A 27,394-nucleotide genomic window follows, 5' to 3' on the forward strand; every position below is an offset into this window, starting at 1 on the left:
TTAAATTGGATGCATGTAACCGTTTTCTGACAGTTTGACTGGAAATCGGTCATCCAGTAGCATGCCTGAAGATACTGTTAATTCTGGAAGCCGTGCATGTTGGGTTTCTACTTGTCGTCAGAACTACAAAACGGTCTTGCCAACAAGTAGATCGTTCTCTTCCTCTTCCATGTCTGTATGTTGCAGATCCAGTTGCTACATACCGATTCCATGCAGGACTTATCACACTTTGCGACACATTTAGCCTTATAGCAACCTTTTGTTGAGTAATGCCTTGTTGGATCCAACGAACTAATTGCTCGAGCTGCACTAGTTCTAAACGTTTTTGCGGCATAATGTTTTTATAATAAATAGATTTCGATTTCTTGACTTATTGACAACTGGTAAAGCCAATACAAGCACTTTTATACGAATGATATATTCATGTTTGGAACAACATTTCTCTGTTTGTACGAGATAAGGGCCGAAAAGAATAGGGAGAAAAAAACCACATGCAAAAAATATTGGCAATAAAGATATCATATAGAGTATAGGACAGGCAATTATTTTAAAAATAGTTTTATATGTTAATTTTAGGAATTTTAAAATTATCCACTTCAATTGTTTTAAGTAATTGAGTAGTGTATTTTAATTTGTCCCATTATATTAGGGCTCGTATATTGATAAAAGAAGATAAAACTTTGAGATTTGTTGTTGTTGTTTGTTTTATTTACAAAATATAGTGTGATCCGTATGGCTAAATCTGGATAATAAGTACACACTACAGTACAGTACACTAAGTATACACTACCACTACAGGACAACAACGAGTTACGCGATACTCTGGTAAGCGAAATGGCACGTGCTGTACAACAGTTTAATGAAACAAATCCACTTAGCAGACCACCGCTACCAAAAATAAACTCTTCTAAAAAACTAGGTGCTCTGTTACAAATTATGAATACCGAAGTCCTACCCAATTACGTCGTAGAAGCCCATACACTGGAATATTTGCACATGCTTATTTACTGTGCAGCAACAGCAACAGCTAGTGTAATGGGAATTAAGATCAGAACACGACGGGGTACCAATGCCGGAAGGACAGATAACAGAGTTGCACCTTGGGAGAAACGGCTTCTAAACAAGATTGAATTATTGCGTAGGGACATTGGTCAAATGACAGAATATATACGAGGAACAAGTAGAAAAGTCATTAAAAAAGCTGATCAAATAATGCTAAGCACTGCAAGACACTCGCAATATGATCCAGAAAATAACACAGCCCAACAGTGCCTAGATACATTTAAACAAAAACTCTCCGTTTATTCAGGACGACTAAGGAGGTACAAAGTTAGTAACAGCCGGAAATGTGACAATGCGCTTTTTGAGCATGCCGAGAAGGCGTTCTATCGAAAACTCAATTCCACTGTCGAAAGTGCCAATAAATCATACCCAAGCCAAGAAGAAATTCAGGAGTTTTGGGGAAATCAACTTTCCACACCAGCTGCTCTTAACACCAATGCTGGATGGATAGAAGATACGACGCACAGCTGTCAACACTACCGTACAACTGTCTATGAACACTTCACCACAGAAGAAGTCTCTGATATCATCAAAGAGCTTCATAACTGGAAATCTCCTGGACCAGACGGAGTTCAAAACTTCTGGCTTAAGAAGTTCTGGAGTGCTCATGAGTGCTTGTCAACACTAATTAATCGTGTTATTTCTAATCCGCAGGAAATACCATCATTCCTAACTCAGGGAACAACTTATTTAATACCGAAGGATCAAAATAATACCCAAGATCCAGCCAAGTACCGGCCAATTACGTGTCTTCCAACTCTGTACAAAGTGGTCACATCCTGTGTAGCCCAGCGTATCTACCAACACTGCTCTCTAAACAATATCATAGAACCTCAACAGAAAGGATGCGCTAAGGGTTCCATGGGTTGCAAAGAACAACTTATTATCGACTCAGTCATTTCTAACCAGGCATACACCAAAAAAGGAACCTCTTCACTGCCTTTATTGACTATAAGAAAGCCTTTGACTCAGTGCCGCATGAATGGCTGATAGATATATTAAGAATATATAAAGTCGATAATATAGTGACCTTTTTAAGACATATAATGACAGATTGGAAGACTAAAATTCACCTCCGAATACCTGGTGGCCTCCAATTAACCGCGGCCTATTCCAAGGAGACTCGCTGAGTCCATTGTGGTTCTGTCTAGCGATGAACCCACTATCCCAGCTATTCAACTCCACTGACTCAGGTTTTAGCATTAAAAACAACAATCCTGTAGTGGCGAAGCTTAATCATCTGTTGTATATGGATGATTTGAAACTAATGGCTTCCACCCGAAATCACTTAGATCAAATGCTAAAAACTGTAGAAACGTTTTCAAATGATATCAGTATGCACTTTGGGTTAGACAAATGTCGTGTACTAAATATAGTCAAAGGAAAGGTTCAGCCCGGAGGATTCGATATGCAAAATGGCCAAAACATCGAGGCTATGGGCGAAAATGACATGTATAAATATCTAGGAGTAAAGCAAGCGCGGAAAATTGACCATAAACAAATTAAAATCGAATTAACATCAGAGTTCATACGAAGAGTAAAACAACTACTCCGCTCACATCTTAATAGTAAAAATTTGTTTAAGGCATTAAACACCTACGCATTTTCCGCGCTTAGCTACTCATTTGGGATTATTAAGTGGACTAAAACGGATATAGAAACTCTTCAGCGAAAAGTACGAACACACCTCACAAAGGCACAAAAACGCCATCCTCGAAGTGCAGTAGAAAGAACGACAGTATCGCGGTATTTAGGAGGACGAGGACTTATTGATATAAGCGAGCAATTAGAAAAACAGATTACTAATTTACGAACTTATTTTCAGGTGCAGGCAGAGACATCTACTCTTCATCGCGTGATTTTTGCAGTAGATGACACAACACCGATCAAACTGAGGGAACAAGAAATGCGGATAAACCATCTTACTAAGAACGAAAAAATGCCCATCTGGATGGGTAAACCTCTGCACGGGCGACATCCGAATAAAGTCAGTCAAGACTATGTCGACAATATAGCGTCGAACTATTGGCTGACATCAGGAAAGATGTTCCCTGAAACAGAAGGTTCATTACTCGCCATTCAGGATCAGGTTATTCCAACCAAAAATTACCTGAAATATATCGTCAAAGATCCTCAGGTCCAAAACGACAAATGCTGATATGGATGTCAAGCACAAGAAACTATCCAACATCTTACCGGGGGCTGAAAGGGATTTGCTGCAACTGAATATAAGGAACGGCATGACTCAGTAGGGAAGATCCTCCATCAAGAGATAGCTTTTAAACTGGGACTTCTACAAACAAACCATCTCCCATATTATCCTGAGAGTATGCTTGAGAATGACAACTACAAGCTATACTGGGATCGCGTTCTTATTACCACTTCGACTTAGAAATTGTTTTCGACGAAGGATTCTTTAATCCAATACTTCACACTTAGCCAGTTCCAACACTGGCTCTATACTCCCATATGCTGTAAAAAATGAAACAGTTCACAACAAAACGTATTAAACAGTTAGTGTTAAATATGTACTCTGGCGACCAACTAAAAAGTAACCTAGGAACAACCTCGTTTTCTAGGAAAATAGCATATAGCGAAAAATTTTTGACTGGCGAACGTGCAAGAAAACGCAGCTTAAGTCTTCGTCCTCTTTTTTATTCCACTCTCTAATTAAATCTAGTATTGCCAGTAATACGAGCTACTAGCCAATGACATCCAATTTACGTTTCAAACTTCTTTATCGTTTCTTTTTCTCATATATATCCCCATCTCGAACGTTCGCTAAGAAAATCACTTCTATACGTTGTGTATAAACTTGTGTTTTATGTGTGTGTTTTATTCAAATGAATTATTTGAAAATAAATAAATTCACTTACTGCAACACATAAAAGTATGTATGTCGTCGTATCATGAAGAGGAGATTAAACAAAAACGGATCTACGAAAAGATAGGGCTATAAGAGTTGTATTTTGGTATTTCAAAAGTATTTTGCGGTAGTTGTGGTAACACAATTTTCAATAATTTCATAGATAAATGTATTAATAAATTAAATAATAGATAAATGCATTTACCTATGTTAGAAATAAGAAAGAATTAATAGCCGATATTTTAGGTTACTTTCTATTCATTTATGTAATCCTGACTTAAATTTGTTTTTGTTTACCACGTTTATGAAAATATGTATCATACAAGTACGAACAATACTAGAGCTTGTCTGTGTTTTACGAGCCCATAAACTACCAGTTCCGCCACGTGTGAACTAGATTAGCAGTTATGCTGCATTTAACTACAAAATTTCCCAATATAATGAACTAACAGTTTGATAGTTATAATAAAGAAAAGTAGTTTAGGTTTTATTATCTATAACTATTTTCCAGGGACAAGAAAATATGGTACACGTTTTACATAAAGGTAAATATATCAATTTTTATAGGATAAAAAATTGTTTATTTGAGATGCAGTCACACCACTCTCTTTTGTTCCGCAACAATAATTGTATTTAAATTAATAAAAAACGATAAATAACGGACCAATTTAGAGAAAATATAATATTGTAAACTAAATTGAAGAAAATTAGTGACATTACATGTTAAATCACATAGCAAAGTGTTTTATTATGTTTCCAAATCGTAAACAACAAACGAAATGTCCAAATAAATGTTAAACCGTCAAGTTCTTAAGGAAGCTACATAGTATATTCAGGCTAAAATTATAATAAACTAAGATAAAAGGAACTAAAACAGCCAGCAACAGTTTTGTTTAAAACTACTTTGTTAAACATCCAATATGATTTATTGCAGAATGTCCTATCACAAACAATAATTAAGTATAATGTATATAAAACCCCATAGGGGGCAACCTTTCAACGGCGAGCATTCTGCGACTCGGCCAAGGCATAGGAATATGACTAACATTTATTATAACGTATGGTCCTAAAGTTTTGGGAAAAATTTCACCTGGTCTGATTGAGAAGCAAAATGCATTTAACAAAGAAGGCCATGGAATTAAAATGTCATCAGTTATTGACATTTAATAATCAAAGCAGAATATTTTGGTTTGTGCTCTGCAAAATGTCTTATAAAATTGATATTCGTCGAGGTGTGTATAATATGGTTGGGCGAATGTCGAAACGAGATATTTTTAATATTTATCGAGATCAAAACATAAGCAAATCGACAATTTATCGCACAATCAGAGAATATGAAGAAGGGATACCATGTGTTAACTTGCGTAAAAGTGGCCGACCGCGGATTTTGAACCATATAAGAGAGGCAAGACTGATTGAAGCAGCTAAGAACAAAATTGGGGTCTCACAGCGAAAACTGGCCAGAAGATTTCATGTTGGAAAGACTACAGTATACAGGACCCTATCGAGTAAAAATATTATCTACCGGGAAAGAAGGAAAGCTCCAAAATACACAGAGGATCAATTAGAGAGAATTCCGAGATGTTGCCGCGCGTTAAGGCGAGTGCATTTCGTCAACAAGTTGATCGTGATGGACGATGAAAAATATTTTACTTTGTCCAACTCTGAGATGAAGGGTAACGATGGGTTTTACACGAACGATTACGAAAATGTACCTGATGAAATAAAATTCAAAAGTAAGAAAAAATTTGAGGACAAAATTTTGGTATGGTGTGCAATTTCTGAGGCTGGCTTTATCTCACAGCCCTACATTGGTGTATATCTTACAGTCCTATAAATTAGAGAAATTGACGCCGAGGTCGTCCAAAGGATGATGCAACGTGTCAGGGGAATTATTAGGCAAATCGAAAATAATGGTCCCTTGTCTGTCATTTGAATTTTGATTTATAATAAGGATAGTTAAGTTAAATTGATGAATAATTTAATAAAAATATAAGATTATTGTGGTCAGAGTTGTATGCTTTTGAAATTTTTCCCAAAACTTTAGGACCATACGTTATTATAATAAATATTTTTAACAAAACACAAAATACTTAATCACAGCACAACAAAACAAGAATAGCAATTATATAAGACTTATAAAAATCAAAACAACATATGTCCCAATTTTTGACCAGATTATCAACATGAACCGTTGAATAGAACACTTGAAAAGAAGAATTATTGTACAGCTGCACTTTTAGATATCTCATCCGATAAATATCACTTGTAGGACTCATCTTTAACATCAAATCTGCATTTCCCCATTTAATATTTTCCTGGGATTCCGACCGGAAGCACATTAATCCATCTACCTAATATAACTATATATTTCCCAACCACCAACAATATAATAACGACTATATACGCCAATGATATGGTTATCATGTGGTCAACTCCTATTGTAACTGAAGTATCCTAGGAATTACAAAACCATCTATTTAAACTTGGCATAAACTGTATCTAAATAAACAGCCTAAAATCAATGCAAGTCTACGAACAAGCCTACCAGTTTTAATTTTAAACTTGATGGGAAGAATATTGAACAGAAATAACCTTTTGGAGCTCTAACATCCTGAAGATAGTGTGATGAAAGTAGTTTTAAAGAACCACTTTTCAATATTTAAAACATGTCTTATCATATTATTCACAAATTTAACACCACTCTCCCAAATACTTCATTGTTTTAAGTAAAAATTAATACTAATATCCTGAATATATTTTTATGAGTCACAATGCTATAATTGCGGACCTGGCGCAACGGCAATTTTAGAAGGCGAATTAACCACTTTGTCTGCAAAGTTCATTCTTTATCTGTATTTTTCTGGAATCTCGTATTAAAGTGCTGATTCAGCATTCGTACCTTCGATTTCAATGGAACTTTAGAACAGATGTTTGTATATTTATATAAACGAACAGATGTAAACGAATATTCTTGTATAGATATTAAATTAGACAAGTGTTTTTCTACGTGATACCCATATTATTGTCGGCGATAAATATTAGTGTACCTATTATAAGATAATTATAAATAAGTACACTCACTAATATGAAGCACGTAACAATATTTACAGCCAATGGGTACCTAACCGAAGCTCACTTTAGGGAGCTTTTCCTCATATATTAACTAAATGTAAACAAGAAATATAAAAAAAAATTATACTTATTGCCGACATTTAAGTAGGTACTACAAGACAAAAGAGAAGCAACCCAATTAAAATCTATATAAACCATTACAAGAATCTTTTTAAATATTTTCCATACTTTTTATCGAGGATCTTTTATTATGTGAGAGATACACTGATACCTGAACTACTGATATCTGAATAGGTTGAGGAGGGGAGATTCAGTTAAAGACTATAAAGTGTAAACACATACCAAAAACCAGAAATAGATCACTTGAGAAAGGCACTCTGCCAAAACAGCTGTAGTGATAAGATATTATAATATATTTTTGAAATTTTTAAAACAAAGTTTTCAGTGTTTTATTGTGATATAAAATGAATTTCCGTCAAGTAACGGTCAAATCCATCACTTATTATATCGAAACAAAACATACGCATTTGTCTGTACGCCATTGTTTTGGAGACAAATTCTTGTCTGGAATATGAGTCATACGACTCTACAAGTTCTGCAAAATAAGCGTTTATTTCGTCAATTATATCTTGATTCGAGCTGATTTTTTAATTTATGAGCCATTTCTTCAGATTTGGAAACGCATAATAATCGGAGGGGGTCAATTCAGAAGAATAAGCTGGATGAGAAAGCAATTCGAATGCCAACTCAACAATTTTTACCATTGTCCTAACGCTCTTGTTAGTCGGTGCACTGTCTTGGAAAAACAACACTTTTTTCTTCTGTATATGTGGCCGTTTCTCACTAAGTTCTTGCTTCAGGTTGTTCAATAATACATAATAATATTGGCTATTAATAGTTTTACCTTTTTCAAGATTACAATTAAAATTATACCTTTGTAATTAAAAAAAACAGCGGCCATTACCTTTCCGATCAATTGAGCCACTCTTGGCCGCTTCGGAGCAATTTTTCCGGCTTCAGTCCACTGCCGTGCATTCATCCTATTCTCTGGTATGTAGTAGTGGATACAGGTTTCATCAACGGTTAACAATCGACGCCAAAAGTCGCGGCAAACAGCAAATACGGTACCCACCGACAGGAGAATTTTTTCATATTCAAAACTTCGTTCAAAATATCACTAGTGTGCTCTTAAAACTCTTGTGGCCTCTGCCAATTCACGCACCTTTACTTTACTATCAGCTAAAACCATTTCATGGACATTCTTCACATTTTACGGTGTAACTGCATCGACCTGTCGTCCAGTAGGTGGTTCATCCAATGTATATATACGGTCGCTATAAAATTCACGGAACCAAAATTTGACAGTGTATTCTGAAGGAGCATTAGTCCTATAATATTTATCCAGCTTTTCTTTTGTTCCCTTCGTTTCCTCCAATGTGTTAATTTTATAAACACGTCAAATTAATGTCTAAAAAAGGTTAGACTTCACCAGAGGTTAGACCACATCACCAGATCACTAGTAACAAAGCAGAAAGAATAATATTGTAGTACGTCACTAAGTTTAAACCCTATATGTTCACAACATGCTGGATCAATTAATTATTATTTTTATTACGTCAGTGTTTTACCACCGATCACAAATGACGGAATTAATAAGCAAAAATACGTAACTTCGCCATTTTCCAATACGAAAACATACAACTTTCATACAACTTTCTATGACACTGTATACGTATACGTATATAAAAAAATATTTTGTTTCTGCGTATTTATTTTTTTATAATTCAATTTCTACGTAAATATATTAGAAAACATTCCGTGCAAATATCACGCGCACTTATAAATTCCGATAGTTGAATGGTTTTCAAAAACTATTAAAATAAATCAAATAATTAATCTCCAACTTCCCTTTGGATCACTCTCTCATGATCTAATTTTAGCACCGTTATTGATCTTTATAAATATTTTCTCTATATACCAGCAAATTAAAATTCCTAGTCCATTCCAAAACCACTTTATAACAATTAGCCAAATTAGTCAAGAAATACCAATGTTCATTATGCTCTGAGGAATAACATGATTTGTTATCATGGATCGTTCCTGTGTTGGCAAAAAAATATTTATATCGAAAGTCAACTTTCGTCAAAATAAATGAACATAGCTGCGTTAACATTTATGTAAAAGTGGAAGAAGATGAACTCAGAGGTAAAATGGAAGAAAAAGCACAATATCTCAAAAAACGATAAGCACTAATACGGCATAAGGCAGATATAAGGAATCCAATATAGTGACGGTTATTTTTTCTGACCCTTATTAGATGTTACATACACATGCGCACAAGTTATGCTTTTTGTACATGAAATAATGCGTATTCAAAAGGTTTTATTTCCTTCTAATAAAGATGTTAGATATAATAAAAAGAGCCATAAATAACTCAATTAATGGTTAGTTTATGTGCTGATAAGTCCGAAGGTGCTTACTTTAAATATTTACATTTCAACCTTACTCTGTGCTTTTACTAATTCAACTTCTGGTATAAGGACTTGATATCCTCGTATTGTTTGGATAACAATTTTTTCTGATCATAAAGTAATCCTTCATACCAAAAGACGTTTTAATCTTATATACTAAAACGCTAAGCTCTTTTCTTGTCCACCACTTTACTCAAAAACCATATTAGATAATTAAAATATTTTTTCGGAATATTATTAGTATTACGTATGAGATTGTCAAGATATACTTTTGGTACAAAAATTCACTTCCGGTTTTGAGATGACCGGAAGTTAAAATTTACTTTAGTTTTAGACCCCACAATGTATATATGGATCGAAAGGTCTCGTCGAGACGAATCTAAATATGTACTTCCGGTTGTGATCCGACACCGGAAGTGTCTCGATCCCGCTCATTTGATGGCGTAAAAGTTTACATAACTCCCGGTGCCAAGCAAAAGTTTTCAGAAAATGGAGACATTGTAACAAAAAACATTGTTTTCGACGAAATATTTCGTGATATTTAATACACTTTTTACTTGCATTATTATTGCTTATATTGTTTGTATTGATCTCTTAATTTTTCTCGCAAAATAAAAATTTCATTTAAAAAACTCGATGTCGAGTTGGTCCGCTAGTATTTTTCTAATCATTTTAAAGCTTGAAGCTCTCTTTTGACTGATGGTTTTTTATGTTTAAAATTATTGATCGTAATCCTATTAGAATCATAAGAGTAATATTCTGAATTGTGGCATTTGAATATGCTCAACACTCTGTAGAAACAATTCCAAATAAATGAAGAAAATAAAATCTTTATTTTCAGGTAATTGCTCTCTTTCTCGTCCGACCTGTTGGAACTGCCTCAATTCAGGTAACGTTAGTTATTTTTTATGCAGAGCAGTGAGTAATGTTGTAAATAAGGAAATGTTAATTTATTTGACAAATATATTTTGGAAGTTCTTCTGTGGGTAGTTATGTTAGACATTAGAACTAGCAAGTCACCAGCCAACGGTATTGAAGTGAAGTAATTATTCATTGTCATATTCCTTCCCGATTTATATAGTGTTGCAAATAGTTGTTTTATGACACTAGCAGTATTACTTGTCAATTTTAATGATCCATCAATTCTTGCGGGTAAAGCCTCCTGCGTTTCCTCCATGATAGCATATTCAGAGTTGTAACGATAACACTACCAAAGAGAACTGAAGTACTATTATAAAAATAATACCTCAATCAACCATGGGAGCTTATCGCCTATGCTTCGCCTAGCTCAGTATCTCAAGTGTGAGTTTGTCTTGTCTTAAACTAGGAATCAAACCTGAACCCTTAGCTGATAGCAAATAAAACAATTTTTAACTAATCATATTTATTAAAAACAGGAAACAATCAACCCTGCCAATGCTTAACAATGAATATAGTGAGGCTGATACTTAAGGCAACGATGGCATCAATGGGCTGCTTGTGTGCCCTCCCAATTAAACGGTTAGGTCCTCCTGAGAGCTGCAGTTATTCCATGTGTGTGTGTGGCCTCCCAATTAAGTGGTAAGGTCCTCCAACAGATTCGATAAATTTTCATAATACGGCCAGTAAAATGATACGGCCAATTAATAGAGCCAATAAACCCAAGGGAATGTTGCAGACCATAAAATGAAGCTTATTATAATTCCTACCTTCTTTTATAAATTTTAATTATAAACAAAAAATAATCCCACCATTAAAGGTGATTGACAGAGAGTAGGAAGGGACTGCATGAAGTTAGTACAGATGTCATAGGATGTTCCTATATGATGAAATTAGCTTTTCTGTTAACATAGAACAGAATCTTTAGTCTACCGGACAGAACGAGAGAGGGCGAATATTTATTCTACGCGACAGAAAGAGAGAGAAAAGAAAGACAGAGGGCGCCAACTACTTTTTGAATAAAAAATAGTGAAAACGAATCTGAAGGGAACGGAATTAATAAATTAATAAAGACATTAAAATAAAATAATTATTTAAATATACACTAATAAATATGTGGCATTTATATCGTTACAGAGTAATAGGACGAGCATTTTTTACAAAGTCATCAAGAACTCTACAAATTAGCAAAATATTACCAAACTTAAATCTATCTTTTGTAGTACTTAGAAAATCCAGAAAAATATTCAAGTGGCCATTAATCATTTCTGCATAAATCGTTTTGTATCGCATTAAGATTTTACTTCTGAGTAATATGACTGCATATAACACTCCAATATAAACGTTTGTTTGAAAGGCACTCTAGCATACTGAAACGATTTTCAAGTTTCGGTAATCTAGTAATTGAGTTATTAAATTATGAACACGTTATGAACAATTATGGTTTTTGGTCTCGACAAATTTGGCTTGTGCTTGAGCTATTTCGTTTTATTTTTTTCCAATAAAAAGAGCATCTAACCTTTGACATTTGAAACTGGGTGAACAAGAAAATTTTTTATCTGTATCATTTTCAGGAGATAATTGTGTGTCAGTCTGATGTGTGTCAGTTACTGTGTTCAGAACAAACATCATTAATGTCACTATCTGAGTTTAACTCCATTTTTTCCACAGAAGAAACTTCCTCATATCACTTAGTAGTTTTGTTTTTCATCCATTCTCAAAAAAATATAAGTCGTTTGTACTCCTACAACCGACTAATGTACTTTTATATGGACAATATAAACTAACACAATTTAGAAATCTCTTAAAAGTAAAAAAGTGGTCCCGTGGGCAGACACGACAATTTGAAACAATAAATAAAAATGTTATGTAAAATTTAATAACGCAACCATTTCCTGCTCAAGAAACATTTTGATCAGCTATTTATTCTAATTTCTGTTCTTCTTCTTTATGTGCCGTCTTCTACCGAAGGTTGGCGACCATCAAACGATAGGTTTCTCTGTTTTGTGCCGCATGTATTAAGTTCGCAGCTTCTGGTATTTGAAACCATTCTCTCAAGTTTCTCAGTCAGGATTTCTTCTTTCTGCCCAAACCTCTTCTACCTTCAATCTTGCCTTCCACGATAAGCTGTAGCAGACTGTACTTATCATTACGGAACACATGGCCCAGGTATGACGCTTTCCTCCTTTTAACAGTTGTTAACAATTCCACCACTTTACCCATTCGTCTTAATACCTATGTGTTGGTCGCTCTGTCTGTCCAAGGTATTCTCAGTATGCGTCGATACAGCCACATTTCTAGAGCCGCTAACTTCTTTATAGTTGCTGCTGTTAACGTCCACCCTTCAACTCCGTATAGTAGCGTAGAGAGTACGGAGCATTTCGTGGCGCGCCATCGGAGGTTAACGCTTAGGTGGCGGTTGCTTAAGAGCTTTCTCATTTTGATGAATTTGGATATTGCTATTTCAATTCGGATCTTAATCTCTACATCTGGGTCCCACTTATCATTTACTGTATATCCCAGATATTTAAATCGGTGTACTCTTTCAATACGTTCGGCTTCAATATTCAGGTCGATATGTTGAATGTTCATTTTACTGATCACCATAAATTTAGTTTTCTTTCTGATTTAATTTCTGTTAAAATTCCTAATTTAATTATAATTTTACTTGAATTTAGAGTTTTGCTTCAAAGTTGGGAATCGCAGCAGAATGGTCAAGAAAATAAGGTCTGTTAGTTCGCTGGAGCAAATAAATCTATTACAATCTGAAAGTACTTAATCAAATTATTAATTTAAAAATTTCGAAAATTCTGTAAAAAGTGTAAATTTATCATGTGATGATAAACATCTTAAGACGAATTTATTATTTCAACACATCCCACTTTAGTCACTACTACACCACTAATAGGATAGGAAACAATTCAAAAAAAAAATATATTTTTAGTCTAGAGGGTCAAACCTGCGTCACTGTTACTGCGTAACTATTCTAGTTTTCACATTGTTTTTTTAACTCGCATTTGGTGACGTCAGCGCGACCAACACGTGGACTAAACTTGAAATGTTGATTGTATCGTGTTATCTATTATAATTTTTGTTTTGGTTGATGTAGATATAATTGTGTGAGTCTAAATAAATACTAAAATAATATATATAATTAATATATTATTTAAAATCAGTAAACAGTTTTTTTTAAGTTCTGCGCATATTTTGTATTTTATAATAAATTGTATAATATATAATTTGCATAAAAAATAAATTATCAAAATAATTTCAGCTTAGAAATTATAACAACTAATTATAAAAACCTTATTAATTGTCCATATAAATTATATCGGAAACTTGTTTGTTAATCATTTTAAAGTTTATTAACTAATATATTTTCGTTGGCAATAAAACATAAGTATAATTATAGAAATCTTTTATTGATGTTTGGGTTTCCAGTTTTGAAATATGTAGTTATGAAAAAAATACTAATGAACATGTTATGTTTTTAAGCACTTGGAGTATAATAGTAGAAAGACTTTTCTGACAGTTCAATCTCATCTGCCTGTGTCGTAATGACAATTCAATAATTCTAAAGAAAACGACCTTAAAGTGGTATTGTCCGTTTTGCTCTCAATATCAACATCAAACCTGATCATTCATGTCTACTGTTAAGTTAATGGTTTATACTTAAATAAATATAAACAGTATAATATCCGCGATATATTGTTGAGAAACTACAATGTAGAAAAAACAAAACAGGCAATAGAGCAAAATAAGAACATGAAAGTTTTGAAGAGGAGCGTACAAAAGGGGAAAATAGAAATTAACAAACTGAGAAACAGAACTGGAGAAGAAACAACGAACAGAGATGAAATATTAAGAATTTTCGAAGAGTTCTACACCGAGTTATATAGATCAAGAAAAAAAGATAACAATACGGAACCTCTAATTACACTAAAAACTGGGGTATTAAACCAAGGATCAGATTTAATGCCCGATATAACAAAATTAGAAATCAAAGAAGCCCTGAAGAAAATGAAAAATAATCGAACCCCGGGTGAAGACGGAATAGTATCAGAAGCACTAAAAATTGGAGGGGATATATTACTTGAAAAAATTAAACAACTTTTCAATATCTGCCTTCACAGCGCCAATATTCCAACAGACTGGAACAACGCTACTATGATTCTATTACACAAAGAAGGAGACAAAGCAAATTTAGAGAATTACAGACCGATTAGCCTCCTCAGCCATATATATAAGTTGTTTACGCGAATACTAGTTAAGAGAATGGAAAGAAAATTAGAGACATCAACCAAGGGAACAGGCAGGATTCCGAAAAAGTTACGGAACAAATGACCATTTACAAAGTATAAAAACCCTAATAGAGAAAGCAGTGGAATACAATAAACCTCTAGTTCTAATATTTATCGATTTTCACAAAGCCTTTGACACAGTTGAGCTAAGCAAAATATTACAGGCGCTTAAAGAATGCAGGCTAGATTATAGATATACTAAATTATTATACAAAATATACCTGCAGGCAACAACCACTGTCAGACTACATACTAACAGTAATCGCATAAAAATAGAACGGGGGGTTAGACAAGGAGACCCAATGTCACCTAAACTTTTTAATACGGTGCTAGAACATACTTTTAAGAATTTGGATTGGATGACAAAGGGAATAAAAATAGAAGGAGAATATCTAAACAACTTACGTTTCGCCGATGATATACTTATAATAGCTGAAGATCTAGGTATGGCAAGAGAGATGGTACGGGAACTCGTTGTGGCTACAGAAAGTGTAGGTTTAAATATAAATATCTCGAAAACAAAAATCATGACCAATTTGGTACCTACCCAACCAGAACATCAGTATTGGTGGGAAAGAAATAGAACTCGTAGATAGATATAAATACCTGGGACATGAAATTATGATTGGCAGGGATAACCAGACTCATGAACTAAAGAGAAGAATCGGCCTTGGGTGGGCAGCATTTGGAAAACTGAGAGAAACTTTTAAAAGTGAGCTGCCCACATGCCTAAAGAGAAAGGTATTTGATCAGTGCGTCCTCCCAGTCTTGACGTACGGAGCAGAAACACTTACCTTAACAAAAGCAGCAGCTACCAAACTGAGAGTCACGCAGAGAAGAATGGAGCGGCCCATGTTAGGAATAACTCTGCGAGACAGAATAACCAACGAAGACATCAGGAGAAGAACCGGAGTGACTGACATCATCGAGAAGATAGCCAGACTAAAATGGAGATGGGCAGGACACATAGCCAGAATGACAGATGGGCGATGGACAAAGAGGTTATTGGAATGGAGGCCAAGGGAAGACAAGAGAAGCGTCGGTCGACCACCTACAAGATGGACTGACGATTTAAGAAGACTCAATAAAAACTGGATGAGAGCGGCGCAAGATAGACGGGGTTGGAAACATGAGGAAGAGGCCTATGTTCAGCAGTGGACTCTTGAGGCTGGATGATGATGATGATTGTTGCCTTAACAATGTATTCTCCTTTTCGCGATTTTCTTTTTTTATACTGTTACAATCTATTGACGGGTTTGCTATGACATTAACTTTCTTAGTTTTTTTCATTTTACTATCCGTTTCTTTCAGGACTATTGATGAATCTTTCCATCGGACTCTATGTTTATTGTCTCACACATGTTTACAAATCTGTGATCTATATCTCTATTATAATGAAATTCATCTTCATGTATCTCAACATTTAGTGGTCTTAAAGTTTCACCCAGACACAGTTTTACATTCACAAGGTATTTTATAAACATATGCGTTTATTCTTTCTTGTCCATTTTTGGTTTAGTTTTTGATAAAATAAATCTCAATGTGTTGGGTGTTCTAAATATTACGTTTTATTCCAACTGAGAATATGCAAAGAAAAAATGCTCGCGCATTAGTTGCCACGGTTCAACCCACACCGGAGCAAAAACTAAATCTTTTTCGCCACATTGGTACCGTTTCATAATCGTCGATGAATCTTTGGTCTACTATTGTACTTCGAAACAAAGAAGAGTTCAGTCCAGACAACGGCCACACAAACGTTATCTTCCAGCCACCAAAGAAGATTTTGCTAGATTTTGATAGTTTTACAATATTTATATTCAGAAACAATGAATTGTAATCATAAAGATCTGACAAAGTTGATCTGGGATAATATAAGTCACTGATGATATCTTGATTAGATTGAAGTGCGATGCACAGTAGTGGAGAATTTTTCTTCGATCAATATTTATTTGTAAGATCTTGTTCATTTAATACTACTATATTTGAATATAGATTAATGTTGGTTCTGGATATTTTAAGAAGAAATTTGTCTGCAAGGAACTACCTTCTGTAATTTAAATGAGGCTCAATAGCTTCTACATGAAGAGGTTCGACTGGAGTTGTTTTCATGGCACCAAGGCACACACGTAGGACTGAGTTCTTTAAGATATCTATTTTTGTTTAAAATCTATGAACTAGCATAATCCAATATGGACCCGATAAAGGCACGATAGAATAGTAAAGCGATTTCAACGCCAGCTTCCCACCAAGTCTTAGTAACCTTTTTTTTTTTTAATTTAACCCTTTTATACATCGGTCTAACATGTAATTAATACGCATTTTCCATGTCAATTTCCTATCAAGTGCCATGCCAAGATATTTGACAGTCTTTAAGGGAAAAATTATAAGAAAATTATAATATGATTAAAACTTAATTGCTGTAAATTATCAGTATACAAATTAAAGAGAACAGAGCTTAAAACTAAGCCTTGTGGAGGTCCGTTGTTGGTATTTCTTGGACCTACAATTTTATTGTGTTATCAAAATTTCTTAAAAATATCAAAGCGCAGAAAGGTAATTGTTTCTGCCAAAATTATTGTTTTATGTTTATATCTACCACAAGAGTACTAAGAACATCTAGAGAACCAACATCTTTTTAAAAAGAGAATTTATTTTGACAAGCTAATTTATTATAAGTTATCCACCATTCTAGTCGAACTTTGATAACTCTTTCCAAAGTCTTCAAAACACACGACATCAAAGAGATTGGCCTATATGATGTACCAAGTTGGGGTCTTTATTTCGTTTAAGGATTTGTATGACAATACCAGTTCTTAATATATCAATTTCTGCATCTTTTAAAAAAATATCATTAAAAATATCAAGTAATACGTTTTTTAGTATATTTTTTAAGCATAGGATATTTAATATCATCGTAACCCGGATCGGTATTAGACCTATTAGTTAGCGCAAAGTCAAGTTCTTCCAGCTACAAGGTTAATTAATCGAACTACAGATCATGGAATCGCCAAATAAATTATATCAGAATGCAGTCTAGCAGACTGTATCACTAAACTAAACTTCGAATAGTTCGAATATACCGTATGTGTATTTTGGATAAAAATATTAAACATGCACAATAAACTTTTTTCCTGTACGGCTAATTACAAATAAACTTATGAAAAAAGTCAAACTACATACCTATCCAGTGGACTGTAGATCCTTTTTTATTTATTGGTGTATTTCGAAAACACAAATGTTTAAAGGAATGCACATCAAAACACTTAACTGTTGAGAACGACAGTTGAGAAATCACTACGAAACTCTATAGGAGTACTTTTAAAGCCTTTGTCAAGTTATATTTAGTAAGATTATTCACTTTTCATTCATTTTATTATTCGATTGATTTCAAGGAAGTCCGCGATGGAAGTTATAAATACAATTCTATATTTATCGCCCTTTCAAGTTAGGCAAATATTTTAATGGTTCAAATGTTAAAATGAACAAAAATATTTTATTAAAAGGATGTATTGCACGTGATATAGGAAAACGTTTGGTTGCAGATTGATTCTAAAAATAAATCCTTTTTATTGGCTTTTTTACTAACCGAAACCAGCAGTATAATTTAAAAATACATAAAATAATTTAGAAATGCGGAAATATTTTGGAAGCTTGCCTGGAAAACTCCTCATTCCAAGATTTAACATTCTCACATATTTCCTTCATGAGATTCCTAATACCAAAATATTGTATTTTCGACAAATAAACAAACAATGATTAACGAAACTTAATTGATAGATTAATTGTTTTTTTAATGTGACTATTTACATCGTTTTTCCCTGTAATTAGCTCTGTGGAACTAATTTTCTTCTGGGGACCATATAATTAGTATATTAGTCCATGTTACATATTGTTGCAAAAGACAAAATTTAACTTTATGGCTCTCTGAGGGTCTATACATATTATCACTCTGGTCTCGATATGGCTTCGTTCCAATAAAATATTTTTATATGAGAAACAAATGAGCCCAATCACATTAATATTCACACTCCACCTCGTTCCGATATTGATACATGTCAAAATATCGGTGCCGGTCTGACACTGTTAGTCTGAGTTCGCCTCCAACCGCAGTACTTTAAAATTACTTTTTAATTCTGATAAAAATATATTTAAAAAAAAAAAGTAGAACAGTAGGCGGTACTGAAGGTAGACTAACGCGAAGCTTCATATTATTTTTTCCGTATTTTTAAAATTTACCTAAATACTTATTATATTTCAAATTAAATAAAGTAATTTCGTCATTTATTTATTTTTTATATTTTACACAAACTCAATGAATTATTTTTGCTCCTAACGCCACCTGTTAACGTATTAACAAAGAATACGTTGTTTACTAATGACAAAACTGTCAAATTCCGGCCAAATAATAATAATAAAATATAAATAAATATCATTTGAATCGGATGACACTTATGACTTATGACTTAAATTTTAACAATCGTTTCAAATCGAATCTTTTAGTGACAGATATTCTTTTAATTTCATACTTCTCATTTAATGTCTATATTTTGTTAGTTTATTTTCCATGCAGTTTTTAATTTAAACTTGTTTGGAGTAAATATATGATGACTAGAAACTAATTGATCGAGAGTAGTGAATCGAAGTGAACACTCGCTATTCTATGATGCTACTCGTGACGACGCCTTCTTGTGGCGCTAGTTCCGTGACGCTTGCCTCAGTATTTTACCGAAGAGAAAAAAAATAATATAAGACCAGTATAGATGCTTTGCATAAAAAAATTATAGAAGTTAGTTATATTAAATTAGATCATCCATAATTTTTTTCCAATAAATAATTAAACAAAGAACTATCTAATTCTTAGTGTTTTTTTAAACAAGTCTTCAAATTCATTAAGATTTTCATGTAAAGGTAACCATAACTTTGGAAGTACCCGATAGCAGATAATAAAAACTTATATCAGCATAATGGAACAGATAAAAAATAATGAATTCAAAATAATATACTAAACCTCAAAACAGTACTACTTTTTTATTGAGCGTATATAAGATTAATCATTGTTTATGGTTATACCTATGGAACAGTCAATAAAACTAATCTACGTAAACTTGATATTATACAAAACAAAGCACTAAGAATATCTATCTTCTTTAGGTACCGTCTCCTCTAACGAGATTGGCAATCATCACAGCTATTTTCACTTTTGAGATTGCAGCTCTGAACAAGTCGACGGAACTGCAATTATACCACTTTCTCAGATTGTTGAGCCAGGGTTGAGCGTCTTCTTCCAATACTTCGTTTTCCCTGTATTTTCCCTGCATTATCGTTTGTAGCAACACATATTTATCCCCTCTCATAACGTGGCCGAGATATTGTAACTTTCTTATCTTAATTATCGTATTCATGATTTCCATTTCCTTTGTCATCTTTCTGAGGACCTGAACATTTGTTATTCGGTCTATCTATAAGAATATCTATGGGAGCAATGAAATCCACACCTATCGAACCCCTAAGAGAGAAGTCATCGGAATTAGATCATTTTTAGCTGAAAAATGATGATTAAATTACTAAGAAAACGATCACCTAGTATTAGCAGTATATACAAGTTGAACGAATACGACTTAATTAACAATTCTGGATAAAAAAAACTCTCCTATATGTGAAGGCCTAAGAAATGCTAACATAACAAACAGGCCAAAATAACAACAGAAATAGAAATCGATTACTTTACCAAATTTACTCATGTGATGTAAATATCTCTGATTACTCTGAATTAGCATCATATAACAATATATTTATACACAAAATTTTGGAGCAACACCATAACTACCTCACAATTATTATACTGATGGAACACAGATCAGATCACAATCAGATGAAAAAAAAAATACAAGTCACATAAACATACATATATTTTTACAGCTGAAGCCATAGCAAGCCAAAAAGACCTACAATAAGTACAACAGGTGGAATGCAATTATTTTTACATTATTCTCTTTCAGTTGCAAAAAATTTTCAATCCAATTCAAATACATCCGATCATATTACTTTTAACATTCAAAGTGTACTACTTTATTTTTTTTTTATTTATTCTCCAACGTCCAACATAGGGCAATACTAAGTGTCCATAACGTCCCGAAATTATGTAACAGTTAGGATCAGCGACAGGGCCTATACAAATTGCATCTTGGCCTGAAGTCACGGGAGGTAACAAAAAGAGGCAAGAAAAGAACATACATACTTTTTCCCGCAAATTAGTGCCTTAAAATTTCATTTCACTCATTTAAAATAATGAGTTTCGATTGGCTTAAAAGTTTAAAATAGGTTCGAAGTGGTACCTTTTCGAACAGGGAGGAGGCAATAATACTCTTTTGCAAATCCAATACCATATGCAAAAATAGAAACCAAGTTAAGAAGAAAACCTTAGTACAGTAAATATGATTAAAACCGTAGAAGTTTAACCACTATCTGTAAAATGAAGTTTGGCCACGCATGTTATCCAGTACATTTGCATACGGTCTAAATACTAAAGAGCAATATTTGCGAGTTTTGTAACAAAATCAGAGATCTAAACCACATTTTTTTGAGTGTCTAGAATCTATCGAACTGTTCAGGCAACTGTAATTAAAAATCGAAAGCCTATGTAATATAATTAAGCGAGGAAATAATCCACTAAACCTACCAATTTTCCGCAGCAAAATGAATAGCTGTGCAAATTTTTGCATTCGATTTAGAAAAGTATCAGGAAAGTGTGTGAACAAAATTCATGGTAGTAAAATGAAAATTGCATTTTGTGCATAAGGAAAATGCATTTTCAAAGTACATAGAAAATCAAAAATTTGCAATTCAGAAAGTGACATCGTCTCCTAGAGGATGTTAATTTCATTTTAAACCAGTCGACAGTCATTACTCGGGGGGTTTTCGAGGTCACTGAACACGGATATGATAACGACGATGGTGCCCGACTCCCGAGCTACTTGTTGCCCAGTGTGGACATCGTCTTCTGGAGTTTTATGTTTTTTTTATTTATTCGAAATCAGTCGAAAGTCATTACTCGAGGTATTCTAGGTCTCTGAATACGAATATTATAACGACCATGGTTGTGGGGCTACCTAGGGAAGGTTGGACCTCCTCTCCTGGAGTTTTATGTTATTTTCATTAGAAGTCAGTCAAAAGTCATTCCTCGGGGATTTTTGGTGCGATGGTTTCCAAGGTATTTGATGCCCAGGGTGACATCGTCTCCTGGAGTTTCATGTTAATAAAAATCTTAAATAACAAATTAACAAAAAACTTCATGAGACCAGGTCTACGCTGGTTACCAGATACCTTGGAAATCATTGTAGACCTAACATTCGTATTCAGAAACCCCAAAAACCTCCGATTAATCACTTTTGACTGATTTTGTATAAAAATAACATAAAACCCCAGGCGACTTGGTTCCCACTGGGCTCAAGGTAGCTCGAGGATCATCGTACGCAGGCACAACGTGTTTTTGGAATTCCCTTCTTGAAACCGCTCGAGTAGTCAACAAGAAGCACATGTGGAAACAGCGATATTTTGCTTGTTTATATTGTGTGTATCATGGAAGTGGACGCAGAAAAATTAATTGTACTGATTGAGGCCAGATTCTTTTCTCATTTATAGGATGCACCCAAAATTGTCTTTTATTTTGCGTTTTTTCGTCATGTAGGAGGAACCACTGCCAGAAAACTAGTGCAATTTCGTCGTTATTTGTCGACATCTTTAATAAAACTGATTGCAGTATGGTTTGTGCAAACATTTTGTTTCTCTTGAAAACAAAATGTTTCTTGTGGAAACAAAAACGTTTTCGTTTCAAACAAAAACGATTTTGACTAAAACAGTTTTGCTCTTTCTGTGTGCGGCCACCCTTAGTTGTATTATAACAAGTTAAATATTCAAAAATATTAATATCAAACGAAGAGATCCACAAAATCTATGCACACTTTTAATTTAAATTTAAAAAATGTGAAAATATTAGGATGACTTTTAAATGTTAAACCCAAAGTAAATCAAACGGAAAATTGTTATTGTGTTATATCACTGTATATTTTTGACATTCAATTAACAGATATTTAACAGCGATATTTGTGGCAGAGTTACATACTGGAGAATTTTCATGATAATTAGGAACTTTCCATACATTAGTATGGCATAATGTGAAGAAGAATGGTAAATGTGCGAAAATAAAAACTCCATAGTAAATGTAAAAAAAAATTAAAACCAATTATATTACAAATTAATAACGAAGAATATTTTCCACCGGAAAAAAATTTGGTGATATCATTCATGACTCACGCTTTGTGTAGGTTTTGTATCGCAATTTATTGTGCGAAAATAGAAACTGTATCGTAAATGAAAAAAACAATTTAAAACAAATTATATTGTAAATTAACAACAAAATATATTTTCCGCCGAAAAAAAGTAAAATACCACGTTTAACAACAAGGAAGTGACACAATCCTTATCGATTTTAAGGTTTTGTTGATACCATTGAACTTCACGCTTTGTGCAGGCTTTGTATCGCAACTCTATTGTGATTTACAGAGCGTTCGCCTTGACTAAAAATAATTGAATGCTTGAAGTCAAGATTGGAAACTTTACACACCGTACAGACTGTAAAAAGGTTAATTTCACACTGAAATAGGCGCGGAAATAAAAGGAAAAGATACAAAGTAAATGTGGGACAGGAAAAAGAAAAGTTTCGTTTATTTTCTGACAAATAATTTTAGATCGAAAAGTTATTTTATTACACTAAGTTTCAAAATATTATAGGCATAGTGTTCTGTTAGTTCTTTATCAAATATAACAATTTTTTTTCGTTCATTCGTATTGTATATATGTCTGCGCACGTAGTTTAGCAACATGTTTGTAGTCAACGGTAAGTTGAACCAATTCATCAAGATACAAACCGGTCTACTGTCAGACTGCTGGAGATACGACATGGTAAATTCGCAACAATAATTAAAGTAGGTAACACTAAAACACTGAAATTGTTTTCAAAACTTCCACAAAATTTATTATAAATTCTTATTACTACAGCGGTTTCGGCAGAGTGCCTTTCGCAAATGATCTATTTTTGGTATGTGTTTACACTTTATAGTCTATAACAGAATAGGTTGAGGAGGGCAAAACTGTTTGTTTCAAGTTGGTCATTCAGAATTATGTCGGTATTTTTTAATTTGTTGATTTCCATAGATTCTAATAAAGATAGCTTAAGGCGGAGAAGGAAAAAGATAGTTAAGATTTGATTTCACGTACAGTGCGTCGGTGTATCCGCTTATACGTATTTCGTCCTAAAAGGGCTCTTCAGAACGGATATTCACAGTCACTCTGAACGTGAAAATAAGTCACTCTGACATATGATATTAAAATCCGTAAACTAGCCTTTTTTTTTTCGTCTTTATAGAGGGGGGGTCTGGAATCTTCAAAAGACATCTTAGTCCAGGGCGCCGCCTGACTAACTTTAGTGCAGGATTCGTTCTTCGTACTCCCGCCGATAGTTCCCGAGGTACTTTAAAATGCCCTCTCGTCGCCGAGTCTACGCCGAACGCCTACCTGCTAAACCAGACCCTCCTCTGTCATCCAGCGATCCGGAAGCGGAATGGCCGCTGTAAGGCCGGCATCACTTCCGAATCACTACCTTTATTCATTCATTCTCCATTCATACACATCCACACTCTATTCATCAGCAAGGAGGTTCCCTGTCTCGTTCCAGGTAGCGCGTAGAAGACACTCATCGCTCCTAGTTCGGCATTATTTCCAGATGGGCATTTCCTCCTTCCCCACAGTCTGACTCACGCATTCCAACTCACCCACTTTTCTAGCTTCACCTTTCAGCATCATTCACTCTTACCTTTAGCGTTGGTTTAGCAGTATTTCTTCCTCTTCCTTTTTCTTGATTACTGCACGGATATAGCTGTGTATATTAGTCCAAACTAATTTATTTTCAATCATTCTCTCAATCATTTCTCTCACTGTAACAAAATTCACACCTGTCTCTCTCTCCATTCTGTTCCTTTCCACTATCCATCTGCTGCAATCTAACATCGTATGTGTCACAGTGTCCGAGTATCCACAGTATAGGCATTCATCTGTATCAGCCTTTCCGATCCTATAGAGGTAGGCCCTAAAACACCCGTATCCTGTGAGCACCTGCGTCAGGAAATAATCCAGTCGCCTGTGGCCACAGTCCACCCAATCTCTTATGTTTGGGATCAGCATTTTCGTCCACTGTGCCACATCTTCCGTGTTGTTCCATTCTTCTTGCCATCTTTCAACTGACCTTTCCCTTTCCTGTCTTTTCTCGGCCACAGTAAGGTTTGGACCTCTTCTCTCATACAGCTCTTTTCTTTCCACCGCCAAAACATGCAACGGAACACATCCAGTGATGGTCCATAAGGCTGCCGCAGACACAGTCCTGTAGGCGCATGCCACTCGCAACAGATTTGTTCTGTCTACTCGTGTCATGAGACTCCTACAGGCAGTTATCTCTACGGCCTCGCTCCAGACTGGTGCCGCGTAGAGGACGATCGATTGTACAACACCGTGTAAGACCCTCCTCCTTTCGGATTTGTGTCCTCCAATGTTCGGCATCACCCTCCCCAACGCAGCCGTACTATTCGCAGCCTTCCGGACCACCTCCCGCACGTGCTCTCCCCATTTTCCATTCTGGTGCAATGTCACTCCTAGATACTTTACATGTTTCTTAGGTTTTAGACATGCTCCCGCACATTTTAGTTCAATATTTTGCCTATTCCTTGTCCCCTTCAGAATGATGGCTTCGGTTTTCTCTGTAGCAAGTTTCAGTCCGTGCTGCGTCATCCATTTCTTTACGACGCCGCCTGCGTTTCTAACCCGGTATTTGAGATCTGGCTCATCCCGAGCCACTACCAGTACAGCGAGGTCATCCGCGAATGCGAAGGGGGTTGTACCCTCTCCGTATTCACAGTGCATAACCCCGTCATATGCCAGATTCCATAGCGTCGGGCCCAAGACAGATCCCTGGGGTACCCCGGCCGTCACGTCCACGATCGTGCCCTTTTCCACCATAATCCTTCTTTCGGACAGATATTCCGCCACCACATTCATCAGGTAACCAGGACATTCTCTCTCCTCCATTGCCTTCATTACCTCGTTCCACTGCAACGTATTGAATGCATTCTTAACATCAAACAACAGAAGAGCCGCCCAGCGATGTTCATCCCCTCTGTTGCGCAATGCTTCGAGTACACTCATGATTGCATCAATCGTGCTTTTCCCTTTACAAAAACCAAATTGCCTCCTTGATAAACCACCTGACCTCTCAATCATGTCGTCTATGCGTACTCGCAGCATCCTTTCATACAGCTTACTGATGCATGGAAGCAGACAGATGGGGCGATACTTTTCCCTAGCTTTGGGAAGCAGTATTAACCTCGATGTCCTCCAAGGCTCAGGAAAAGTTTGTGCTTCCAGCAGTGCATTCATATGTTCCAGAAGCCACGCAGGTTCCACCCGTCCTAGACCCTTCACCGCCTCAGGTGGTATCTGATCTAGTCCTGGGGACCTACGAGTCTTCAGTGAACCCAATGCCTCGATAAGTTCATCCATGGTAAAGGGTACAGCTCGCTCAGCTCCTTCATCCCTCCATACACCATGACATCTGCCGTCCGGAAAGAGCTCTCTTGTTACCTCAAGCTTCTTATCCATAGGCATTTCGTAAGGAGAATACGCATGGAACTTCTTCATGACGATCTTGTACCCCTGACCCCAGATGTCCTCATCCAGCTGTTCACACAACTCTTTCCAGTGCCTTCTTTTTTCTGTACGGATTTTCCTGTACAGTTCCCTCTTCCTTGCGCGGTACTCTTCCTCGATCTCCTCGATGATCTCAGGGTTGATTCCTGCTCTACCTCTTGCTCTTGTTAACCTTCTTCTCATCGCTATACACACATTTCTTAGTGCCTCGATGTCCGCATTCCACCAATATGGCATCCTGTTGACATCTTGGCGACCAATCTTGCTTCCCTCCATCGCTTCTTTAATGACTCTCTCCAGGCTTTCTACTGTCGGTGATTGACCCTGCATTATGCTCACTCTCCATTTAATTAGTTCCTCGTATACTTTCCAGTCATTCCCATCGCCGCATCTGCCCAATCGACGTCCCGGATGCACGGACCGTGTTAGTGGTTCCCTTTCCAGTTATCGAGAACTCAATGTATTGATGCTCAGTTCCAGTGTAGTCTGGCAAAACCTTCCAACCTACTGCTTTCGCCGCTATTTCTTGTGTCGAAATGGTCACGTCGATGTACGTACCTGTACCTCTCCTAACAAACGTAGGTTCCAGACCTGTGTTCAGAACCACTAGGTCTAGAGTAAAATAAGCTAAACTAGCCTAGACTATGAATAGCCGTTCTGAAGAGCCCTTTTAGGGCGAAATACGTATAAGCGGATACAAAGACGCACTGTACGAGAAATCAAATCTTAACTGTCTTTTTCCTTTCATTCCGATATACTCTGTACGAGTACTAGAAACCAATTCGCTAAGGATTTTTGCTTAGTTAAGGAGATATGTTGTGGAATGCAATTTTTAGATTCCCCATGTCTCTAATAACATCTTTATCAACGTCCGTTTTTCCTTGCAATTCTTAGAAGGCACAGATTAAAGCAAAAATCTGAATTTGGTTTCAAAAATTAGTTTACGG

The 27,394-nt window shown here is 35.3% G+C and overlaps 1 protein-coding gene across 2 annotated transcripts in view; it reads right to left on the reverse strand.

Moving 5' to 3' along the window:
- The window catches only part of Ip6k (Inositol hexakisphosphate kinase), a 136,668-nt gene that overhangs the window by 79,784 nt on the left and 29,490 nt on the right, over positions 1-27,394 (reverse strand). The window contains exon 1 of one of the 2 annotated variants that reach the window (XM_072525952.1): positions 17,874-17,981. The exons of the other annotated variant lie outside the window; for it this stretch is intronic. The gene's annotated coding sequence lies outside the window, so the exon portion shown is untranslated. Of the gene's footprint in view, positions 1-17,873; positions 17,982-27,394 lie in introns of those variants that run through there. 2 annotated transcript variants of the gene reach the window in all.

This window comes from Diabrotica undecimpunctata, chromosome 3, assembly GCF_040954645.1.
Source record: "Diabrotica undecimpunctata isolate CICGRU chromosome 3, icDiaUnde3, whole genome shotgun sequence".
Lineage (NCBI taxonomy): Eukaryota > Metazoa > Arthropoda > Insecta > Coleoptera > Chrysomelidae > Diabrotica > Diabrotica undecimpunctata.